The following is an 11,501-nucleotide window of genomic DNA, read 5'->3' as shown; positions in this document are numbered from 1 at the left end:
CTGAAGTAGAGCTAGATCCCTGCAGCTGGGTAGCCAGCCAGTCTATACAACTGATGAGCTGGGTTCAAACTGTCCTCTAGCTTTGGTGCTTGCGTGCCCATATCATTTTTTAATTTTTCCTGAGAGGCTTTCTCTGTGTAATGGTTGATCTAGGCCACCACCTGGCTAAGCAAGCACCTATTAACCAGCCTTCATTTCTTTTAATTGAGCCCAGAATTACCAGGGATCTACCCAAATGAATAGGCAATGTGAGGCCCTGGATTGAACCTCCAACCCCCACTTTATAAATATCCTGAACAGTGGAAGCTACATTCTTTCGTGTGAAAAACCAAGATGGCGAAAGTTAAAAGATGCCAGGATGTAGACAAAGCAGAAATCGTGCCTCCGATTCCAACCCATTGGCCATTCTGTGAGAACAAAAACTGGTAGTTTTCACAAAGGGTTTATCTGAACAAAGGATGGGAAATTTCCAAAATCAGAATGAATCAGAAATGGAAAAGGAGCAAACACTGGCCCAGTATTTATTTAGCTGTGGAAATGTACTTAGATCTACTTGGAAAATGAGTAACCCAGAAGAAAGGAACCCTTCTGTACAGTCACCCTGCTATCAAAAGAGAAAATCAATGGTGTTTACACTGGTAGAGAGCCCCAGGTAGATGTGGGCAGGTCCAAGACCCCTGCAAAGCAATGACAGGCCTGACCCTCAAACAGCTGTGGCTCCAGTCTGGCAAGTGTCAATGTTGAAATAACAGGAAATGCTTAAGAAAAGGCTTGTGGGGGTTTGTGTGCGTTTGGGTTTCCCTGTGTAGCCTTGGCTTTCCTGGAACTCTGTAGACCAGGCTGGCCTTGAATGCAGAGGTCCACGTGTCTCACCGTCTGGTTGCTGGGATTAAAGGTGTGCCACCTCTCAGTTTGGGGTCAAATTCCTAAGAACTATTACACTTAATGTTTTACTGGCAGATAGCTTTACTCTTCAAAGCACAAGGAGCTACTACTGACTGAGCCCAGCATTTTAAAATTAACTCTTGGTTACAGTTCACCAATAAATCTGGGGTTTTTTACTATAAGGGTGTCAGGTGTCTCTGTCTTTCCTATGTGATAAGTAATAGTGATGGTACAGACAAAAAAGTCTTGAAAAGATAATGAATGCATGCTGCATCTTGTTGGTCATAAATGAGGACCTCAGATACTTTGGACAGACAGTTGGGGTCTTCTATATTAAAACTCCCTGATACCATCACTGCCACATGTTTTTTATAATGAAGCCAACTCATTTGAATCCATAAACATGTCTTGGGGTGTAACGATGGTGGTAGAAGTCTTAGTGGTGGTTAAGATTTTTTTCCTTTTTCAAATAGTCAACGAAAACCACTAACACCTCACAGGACCATCAATCACCACTAGGATCACCATATTGAAGATGCATGTCGGGTGGTGATGGCACACGCCTGTAATCCCAGCATTTGGGAGGCAGAGGCAGATGGATCTCTGTGAGTTCGAGGCCGGCCTGGTCTACAAAACGAGTTCCAGGACAACCTCCAAAGCTACAGAGAAACCCTGTCTCGAAAAACCAAAAAAAAAAAAAAAAAAAAAAGTCTCAGTCTAAGACCCCATGGGATAGCACCTTCCACATTCAGAGTGAGTCTCTGCTAAACTGTTTTATAGACCATGAGAGACCCACCCCCACCTTTTCCCCCAGGGTACTCTTGAGGAGTGAGGGATTTAGATAGAAATATAGAGGGGAGAGTGTAGTAGATAGCCATCCCAGTATTACAGTATAAAGCATGTTACAGGTATACCACACAATCCCACAGGCCAAGCCGTCATAGAAAGATCCAATCGAACTTTAAAGGACATGCTAAATAAACAGCAACAGGTAACAATGATTCCTAGAAATAGATTGAATAGTGCTTTATTAACCTTGAATTTTCTCAATGCTGATGAGAAAGGAACAACAGCTTCAGAGAGACATTGGACGACAGACAAAACTCCTGAGCTAAACCAACCAGTTTATTTCAAAGATGTGTTGACCTCAGAAAGGAAACCTGGATATGTCCTACGTTGGGGAAGGGGTTTTGCTTTTGTTTCCACAGGAGAAGAAAAGCTATGGATACCAACAAAATTAATAAAAATTCGATTTAAACAGGAGAAACCCCTTGATGAGGAGAAGTAAAACATCATCCACCAATGTGACATCTCTTCAGGTTGTAAGAAAAATTTAACAATTAAAGGTTGGGGTAGGGTTCTGTTTTTGTCTTTCCAGGATAATGGAAATACCCATCTTCCAGAAATCATAAGGCCTTGGATATCCTGATGTTTACAGCAGAAAGAAAGAATCTATTGGTACCAATCTACACAGGGTAAGATATCACTGTCTAACATCTATATCTCTATCAATCTAGAATATTTGTGGTTCCAATTTAATTATAAACCAAGCTGGCTTTGGAGATGGAATTGGCTCACTCCTTCTCTAAACCCAAGCATATTGATAAAAAAAAAAAAAAAGGTTGAGAGATTCTTCAGTCCCATATCAGAAGAGCCCTCTGGTGTGAGACAGAAGGAAACCAATTATAAGGGACCATTGTCTTCAAGATTCTAATTCTCTCCATGCTTACTCTTGATTTCTTGGAATCCTTTCTTACATGTCATGACATCTTTAAATCCAAACCTTCCATTCTGATAAAAAATAAGTTTTTTCCAATAGCAATCTCTGAAGTCTCCAGAAGGAAGATGGGGCCCCAACAACAACAACTCTACCCAATCCAGAATGATACCGTGGTAATCATCATCATACTACACTTCTTGCCAGAATTTCAGACAATCTTACCCATTACTCTGAGAGTTGCTGCAGAATCTACAGTTAATCTAACTGAGATTTAACTATCTGAGCTTTCTCACAATACCCAACAGAGATACCATCGCCCCCTAAACAGCAGGAAGCAATTCTAAGAAAACGATGCCCCTTCTCCCTAAGGTTTCATATTTCTCAGGGTTATGGATAATGGTTCTAGGGTTGGGGGTGGAAGAAACTGTTAAACTCAGTACTCTGCTTAAGAAAAGAAAATATGTCTCAAAAAAAAAGGGAAAAGAAGAAATGGAATGAATAAGTATAAGATATTATGGTAGACTATCATATACATTAGTAAACAAATTAGTAATATAGCAGCCTTTGCACTGTTATGAATTCTTATATGTTGATACAAATACAAACTTTTTATATTCCTATTTAAGATAATTTGTATATTGATACAAATACAGAACTATGTTTGTTATATTGTACACATATTTTTACTCTTATTTGAAATATTTGTATATTGATACAAATGTAAATTTATATCTGTCATACTGTATGTATGTTCTACTTCTGTTTAAGATATTCTATATACTGATATATATTTAGGATTATTATCATATTGTATATTGCACTATACATTTCTACCTCTGTTAAAGATATTTTGTGTATTGTCACAATTTGAAGTCATTGTCCTTTTACTGTACATTTGCTTACAGACTGTTTGCCTTATTTATAGGAAGCCTTAGTCCTTAGGTTGTTTAGGTAGATAAGACAGAGTTATTGTCACCTATGCTTGTCATCTCTATAATTATGTTAGTTAGGTTATCCAGATTTATAAATACATAGGTCAGATGGACAGGTAATCTTTAAACACTTCATGGACCTAAAGAATATGGCATTTAAATAACTTAGAATTCTGTTGACGTGAGACACAATTGCTCCTGGCAGCACCAATTTGATCCCGAGAGAATGTTGGGCTTCTAAGACATTTCCATTTGGAAGTTTGTCTTCTTGGCACAAAAATGACCTACTGGGCAAAGAACTGCCCTTGCTTCAACTGCTGACAGTACAAATGCTGTCCTTTCTGGACAAGCGAGATACAAGGAAAGCGACCACTATACTTTGCTAAGACAGGGTAAGATGGTCTTTCAGAATTCCTGCTTCTGAAAATGGTCTGTCAGATACTCTAGGCCTGTAGCCAATTTGAATGCACCAACGATGCTGAGAAACATTAGGCTGCTAGCTGTCTCTGTCTACTCTTACAAGACTCCCGAAAGTTGCTTGCATCCTTCTCCCATTTCTCAGGTATTATATTCCTTCTCAGGTCTTTGATGAGGTTGGAGATTAAAAGTTATAGTTACAACTTAGTATATATACATATATAATATCTTAGATAGAATATATTAAGTATTAGACTCAGGTTCTTTAGGATAGGACACTTTTTGGAATGATCCTTGTAACTTGCCACCTACCCATGCCCTAGACTTCCCTGGATTTTACTATGTGTTTTTTGCTTGATATTGTTTGCACTTATTGTAATTCCAACTTATCTAAGTCATTATCCCTCATTACTCCTGGACAATATTTGGTAACCATCTCTTTGTATATAGTCTTGTATTAGGTTAGAACCTTCTTATTTAAACAAAAGGGGGAGATGTAGTAGATAGCCATCCCAGCATTGGCCTGGAAGTTCCAACCCCCATTGAGGCTTCGGTAATGGTCACACCTACAAAGCAGGGCAAAGGAGGGAGCGGAAGACCGAGGATCAAGAGGAGGTCTCTCGCTTGGTTCCGGGACCCTGAATGCTGGAGGTAGACCGAGCAGAGTTCTCCAGAGAACACCGCCGGACTGTGCTATACCTTTCAGACCCTACCCCTTCACTTGTAAGTTACCCCACAAAATAATCCTCCCTTTTAACTACATGGAGTGTCCTTAATAATTTCACCAATAGGAGAGAGAGACAGACAACACAGGACAGCCTCGGGAAGGGCTGAATCCTTATTCACCAGCACCTTCTGTCTCTTCTAAAGGGCTTTTTAAAGGAATGCCAAGGGGTGGGGCAAAGACCTCCCCCTAGTTCAGCCAAGTGCAGACCCTTCCAAACACCTGGTAACCACGCACATGATCAGTTCATCCCCTTATGCAGCCCTGCTGGGTAAAGCAAGCTCAGATCTCACTAGGAAACCTGTGGGCTCCCACAGTAGGCACACCCAGAGTTGTGTTTACAATTTGATTCTAAATTCCGTAAGGGGCTGGGAATGTGGCTTCGTTGGTAGAGTGCTTGCCTGGCATGCATGAGACCTGCGATTTGATCTCTAGCACCATATACAGGAGGCAAGGTGAACACCTGTGATCCCAGCACTGGTGGGGAGGTAGAGGTTAGGAGCAGCAGACATTCAAGGTCTACACAGTGAGTTTGAGGCTGGAGAGTTGGAAGCAGCTAGGATACAGGAGACACCCATCTCAAAATCCCACAAGAAACCAACAAGATGGCTCAGTGGGTAAAGGTGCTTGCCAGCAGGCCTTAACATCTCAGTTTAATCCCTGGGACCTACAAAATGGAAGGAGAGAACTGACCGTCATAGGCACTTGGGATGCTCATCCCCCTCCCAACAAATAAACAGCAGACTTTCATTTGGGTTGTTGTTTTTGCTTTGTTTTGTTTCCCAAGACAGGGTTTCTTTGTGTAGCTCTGGTCATCCTGGAACTGGCTCTGTAGACCAGGCTGGCTTTGAACTCACAGAGATCCACCTGCCTCTGCCTCCTGAGTGCTGGGATTTAAAGCGTGTGCCGCCACCACCACCTGGTTTAAACGTAAGACTTTTTTTTTTTTTTTTTTTTGCTGGAGCTGAGGACCGAACCCAGGGCCTTGCACTTGCTAGGCAAGCGCTCTACCACTGAGCTAGATTCCCAACCCCTAAATGTAAGATTTTTTTGGTTTTGTTTTTTCAAGACAGGGTTTCTCCGTGTAGTTTTGGTGCCTGTCCTGGATCTTGCTCTGTAAACCAAACTGGCTTTGAACTCACAGAGATCCGCCTGCCTCTGCCTCCCCAGTGCTGGGATTACAGGCGTGCGCCACCACCGGCTGGCCACTTTCTGCTCTTCTAGATGGCCCAAGTTGAGTTCCCAGTGGCCATAGGCATCCCACAACTACCTCTAACTCCAGATTCTGGCTGTCTGTGGGTACCTGCACGCATACCCACAAACCCACACACATAAGTATAAGTTAAAATAAATTATTATCATCATCATGGTTATTACTTTTGTTTTTCAAGACAGTCTCTGGGAGAGATGGCTCAGCAGTTAAGAGCACTGAATGCTCTTCTAGAGGATGAGAGTTCAATTCCCAGCACCCACATGGCAGCTCACAACTGTCTGTAATTCCAGTTCCAGGGGACCTGACACCCTCACACAGATATACATGCAGGCAAAACACCAATGCACATTAAATAAAATTAATAAATTATTTTTAAAAAAGAAAAGGTTTCTCTGTGTAGCCCTGTCTATCCTTGAACTCACTCTGTAAACCAGACTAGCCTCAAACTCAGAGATCTGCCCAGCTCTGACTCCCAAGTGCTGGGATTAAAGGCATGCATCACCACACCTGGCTAAAAATAAATTACTTTTAAAATGCAATAATAAAAATAAATGTTATTATTTATTTTATGTGTGTGGATGTTCTGTCTGCATGTATGTCTGTGCACAAGTGTGCCTGGTGACTTCTGAGACCAGCTTTAGAACTAGATCTAAATACAAATAATTGAGCTGCTGTGTGGATGCTGGGAAATTGAATCCAGGTCCTCTGGAAGAATACCCAGTGCTTTTATTTATTTGTTTATTTGTTTATTTGGGCTTTTTCGAGATGGGGTTTTTCTGTATAGTTTTGGTGCCTGTCCTGGATCTCGCTCTGTAGACCAGGCTGGCCTTGAACTCACAGAGATCCGCCCAGCTCTGCCTCCCAAGTGCTGGGATTAAAGGCATGCGCCACCACCGCCTGGTGAGTGCTCTTAATAATTGAGCCACCTCTCTAGTCTTAAAGCAAATTATTTTAGAAGTCCAATAGTGGGTTCCAAGATGGTAGATTATCCAAATTCTGAAAGAAAGCTAACTTTCAATAGAGTTAAGCTTTTGAGTATGAGATTAAGTATATTAAATTAAGTTGACATAAAATAACAGAGTTAGGCACTGAGAACCACATAGTTCAATGAACACTGCATTTCAGCCCCAAGAGATGACTGTCTGAAGGTAAAGGTGACTGCTAAAGCCTGGTGGTGGTGGCACATGCCCTTAATTCTAGCACTTGAGAGGAAGAGGCAAGCAGATCTCTGAGTTTGAGACCAGCCTGATCTATGAGTGAGTTCAGGACAGCCAAGGCTACACAGAGAAATCCTGCCTTGAAACAAAACAAAAAAAAAATGTGCCTTGATAGGATCCCCTGAACCCATATGGTAGAAGATGTCCTGCAACTTGTCCTCAGACTAGAATATGAACTGTGGCACATGGGCACAACACCCTTACACACACACACACACACACACACACACACACACAGTGATTAAAAATTTAATTTATAAATGTGTGTCTTAGTTTCTATTGCTGTGAAGAGACAACATGACCATGGCAACTCTTACAAAGGAAAACATTTAATTGGGGTGGCTCACTTACAGTTCAGAGATTCAGTCCACTATCATCACAGTGGGACATGGCAGTGTGCAGGCAGACATGGTGCTGGAGAAGGAGCTGAAAAACCCTACATCTTGCAGGCAACAGTCTCACTGTCTCACTGGTTGGTATCTTGAGCATGTATGAGACCTCAAAGCCCCAAGGTGATATACTGCCTCCAACAAAGCCACACCTCCTGATAGTGCCACTTCCTTTAGTGGCCATTTTGTTTCAAACCACTACAGTGTGTAAAAGGAACACTGCATTTCCAGGAAGGAGACAAAGTTCCTAACCCAGCTCCTTCATCTTCTACAGGACTAAGGTTGAAGTCTTTGTGAGAACCAAAGTTACATTTTATGTTTGAATTTCTGGGTCTTTTTTGTTGTTGTTGTTGTTGTTGTTTGTTTGTTTGTTTGGTTGGTTTTTTTTTTGAGCCAGGGTTTCTCAGTGTAGCTTTGTGCCTTTCCTAGAACTCACTTGGTAGCCCAGGCTAGCCTCGAACTCACAGACATCCGCCTGGCTCTGCCTCCAGAGTGTTGGGATTAAAGGCGTGCGCCACCACTGCCTGGCATGAATTTCTGGGTCTTAGAGATCCATAGAACAAAAAAATGCCTCTGACTGGCAAGCCCCTTGCTCAAACACAGATAGTTTCTGAAATGCTGGAGGCTACTATTTATGGGAGATAACAAGCTATATGTTTTCACTCCTCTAAACAACTTTGTTTGACCCATCTGCCATGGATGTGGGGGAGGTTTGTAGGCAGGAAATACATCAGGATAAAAGCTTGCCCGATTGGATGTAGGCTGGCGGTAAACCAGGATGCATGCTTGCCTCTGATTGGACCTTATGGGAAACGTTGTGAATTATGGGTTTTCCTTCTCAAACCCTTGCCATACTTGATTCTGGGCCATTTCTCAGGAACCTGGGTATGGACCTGGCCAGAGCCCATCTACCTGGCCAGTATTAATTAAAGCTTGTTCAAATTTGCCTTTAAACTGTGGTAGTGGCCTTATTCTTGATCAGTGGGATTAACAGTCTTGAGTCAATTCCCTCCCACTGTGATGGTTAAGAACTTGATTTAAAAAAAATTTAAAAAAAAAAAGATGCTCAATAGCAGTACATGCCTTTAATCCCAGCACACACATGGCAGGGGCAGGCAGATCTCTTGAGTCTGAGGCCAACCTGGTCTACAGAATGAGTTCCAGGACAGCCAAGGCTACTCAGAAAAACCCTGTCTCAAAAACCAAACAAAACATTAACAACTTGACAGGGTATACAATCAACTAAGAGACAAACCTCTCACATGACTGTGAGGGGTTATCTTGGTTAGGTTAACAGAGGACCACCCATCCTGTTGGTATACAGCACCATCCCTTGGCTTGGGTCCTGGACTGCATAAAAAGGAGAAAGCTCGTTGAGCATAAGTATTCATCATCCTTTGCTGACTGTGGAGATAATGTGACCTGAAACCCATGCTCATGACTTCACCATAGCCTTTACCCACGAACTGTGAGCCATAACAATCCTTTCTCTGTTGAGTTGCTTTTATCTGAGTCAGTAGAGAAGTAACCAAGCATCCATAGTGCCCAGAAAGGTATAAAAACTGCCCTAGAAAGGCAACCTTTGTAGGCTAAGCTCAAGGTGAAATAGTTCCTATGGTGGATTGAGTAAAAGAATGGCCCCCTAGGCTCATGTTGGAATACTTGGTCCCTGGTGGGTGGAACTGTTTAGGAAGGATTAGGTGTGGTCTTGAGGTATGCAACTGGGAGTATGCTTTGAGGTTTCCAAAGCCACATGCAATCCCCATTGTGTGCTTTGCCTGATGCTGTGCAGTGTGGTCACTCTGTCACTAGACACTAACTCTCTGGAATTGTGAGCTTCCTTTTGTAAACTGCCTTGGTCATGGCATTTTATCATAATAGAAAAGTAACTAATACAGTAACTCATATCAATCTACACATAAGCATGTTGTCTATTTTCATAATCATGGTTCTGTCCCCAAAATATTTAAAGCCTCAGTGGTGGTGGCACAAGCCTTTAATCCCAGCACTTGGGAGGCAGAGAGGGGCAAATCTCCAGGTTCGAGACCAGCCTGGTCTACACAGTGAGTTCCAAGACAGCCAGGGCTACATAGGAAACCCTATCTCAAAAAACAAAACAAACAAACAAAAATTAAAGCATCCAAGATAATTTGGTATTGGCGAAATTATTAAGGCCACTCCACGAAGTTAAAAGGGAGGTTCATTTTGTGTGGTAACTTACAAATTGTGCTCTGTTTGTGTACAGCCTGAATGGTTGGTGACTGTTTTTTATAGCACGTTATGATATTATTCCTAGAAACATGCATTGACCTGTATTCCTTTTTTGAGAGTGTAAGAATTTTAATCTGGGTATTTTATTGTTGTAACAGATCTCGGCCCCATAGATTTATTGTTACATTTGTTACATATGGCTTCAGCCTTCCTCTGTCCTTCCGGCCCTATGCATTCAACCCATCTCGAGCTCTGTTTTATCTGAGATAGGGTGCCAATTCCTAAAAGTTGGACATCTACCTCTTGAAGAGGCCAATTGGATGCCATGATTTTGGTGTAATTATAATTACATCCGCACCTGTGTCTACCAGGCCCTCCAGAACCAAGCCATTAATTTGAATTTTAAGCTTTGGTCTTTGTTCATTTATGGAAGTCTGTCAAAATATTTGTTTTATTGTGTTCTTTGTAAACTGTGATTCATCTATCAGAGCTGTTTTATCATCCATTGCAGTATTGGTTTTTACATTAGGCATTGGTTTATTCAGTTGTCTTGGAGAGGAATGTCTTTTACAGTGGCTGGGAATGTTCTTACCATATTTGATTTGGGGGCCTGCAAGAGGCCCCCTGAGGCGTTTCCCGCCAGTAAAGGTTTGCCTCGTATATTTTTTTTGATCTGCACTCACTGGTTCAATGTCGGCCTTTGCCACATCTTCTACATAATCCAGGAGGTGGTTGGGGTCTCCTGTTTGGGCTATTCCTAGAAGGAGTTATTACTTCTAGGATTACCCCATGTACAGTTTTTACTTATATGACCTGGTGTGCCACATTTAAAACATTTGGTACCACAGGGCCTTCTTTCACCTCTGGGATTTGTCTCTTCTATCCAAGCCTCATTACTGTAGTTAAGAGACTCAATACCATTAGTATACTGAATCCATTCTTCCAAAGGAGCTGATCTGATCTTTAATGGTATAAGTATTCTTTTGCATTCTGCATTAGCATTGTCAAATGCCAAGGACTCAGTTTATACTTTTTTAAATTTTTTATCTGACACAGCTTTTGTTGTAGCTGTGTTCAGCCTTTGTAAAAAATCAGTGAAGGGTTCGTGCGGTCCCTGAAATATCTTTGTGTATACCTCAGTTGTTTTTTCAGGTTCTGGAATTTTTTCCCAAGCATTTAGAGCTGCTGTATGGCATAGGGATATTGTATGCTCATCATAAATGGCTTGTACATTCCTGTCAGTGAAACATCCCTCACCAAGTATTTGATCTTGGGAGATCTCAAAACCTCTGAGTTTACCTTGTTGTTCTAAATTTCTTGTCTTTTCTCTTAACCAGTTTTTTCACTGTAACTGTTGGCTATATTCCAGAACAGCTGAAATTAACTGATGCCAGTCATCTGGAATGATTCTATGTGAGGTAGACCACGAATTTAACATCTGTTTTACATATGTGGAGTATCCCATATGTAACTACTGCTTCCTTTATATTTTTAAAGTCCCTTGTTGAAATTGGTTGTAATGTATATGTCATATATGGCTCGGGGTGTGTGTCATCTGCTGGCTTCTCATGGATGATAACAGGATAAGCCATTGTATGAGAGCCATTTGGAGATGTTACAACCTGTATGGTCTTGCCCTTCTGCTTATTAGGTCCCTTATCATGTTTATTGAGAGTTTCCTCCAGGGCTTGTAAACGAGCACCTAGGGTCTGTTCCAGGGAGTAAACCTCCTCTCTTGTAAGGGATTCCAGATTTTTCATGGAATCATGGAAGTTTTTATGTTCTTCTGAAAC

General features: G+C 41.7%; 1 protein-coding gene across 1 annotated transcript in view; it reads right to left on the bottom strand.

The window, feature by feature from the left end:
- Coq10b (coenzyme Q10B) overlaps positions 1 to 11,501 on the bottom strand; it is a 38,804-nt gene that overhangs the window by 4,270 nt on the left and 23,033 nt on the right. The window lies entirely within an intron of this gene.

Source organism: Onychomys torridus, chromosome 23, assembly GCF_903995425.1.
Source record: "Onychomys torridus chromosome 23, mOncTor1.1, whole genome shotgun sequence".
Lineage (NCBI taxonomy): Eukaryota > Metazoa > Chordata > Mammalia > Rodentia > Cricetidae > Onychomys > Onychomys torridus.
Note: the sequence above shows the minus strand (reverse complement) of the source record. Positions and strands in the feature narration are given on the sequence as shown.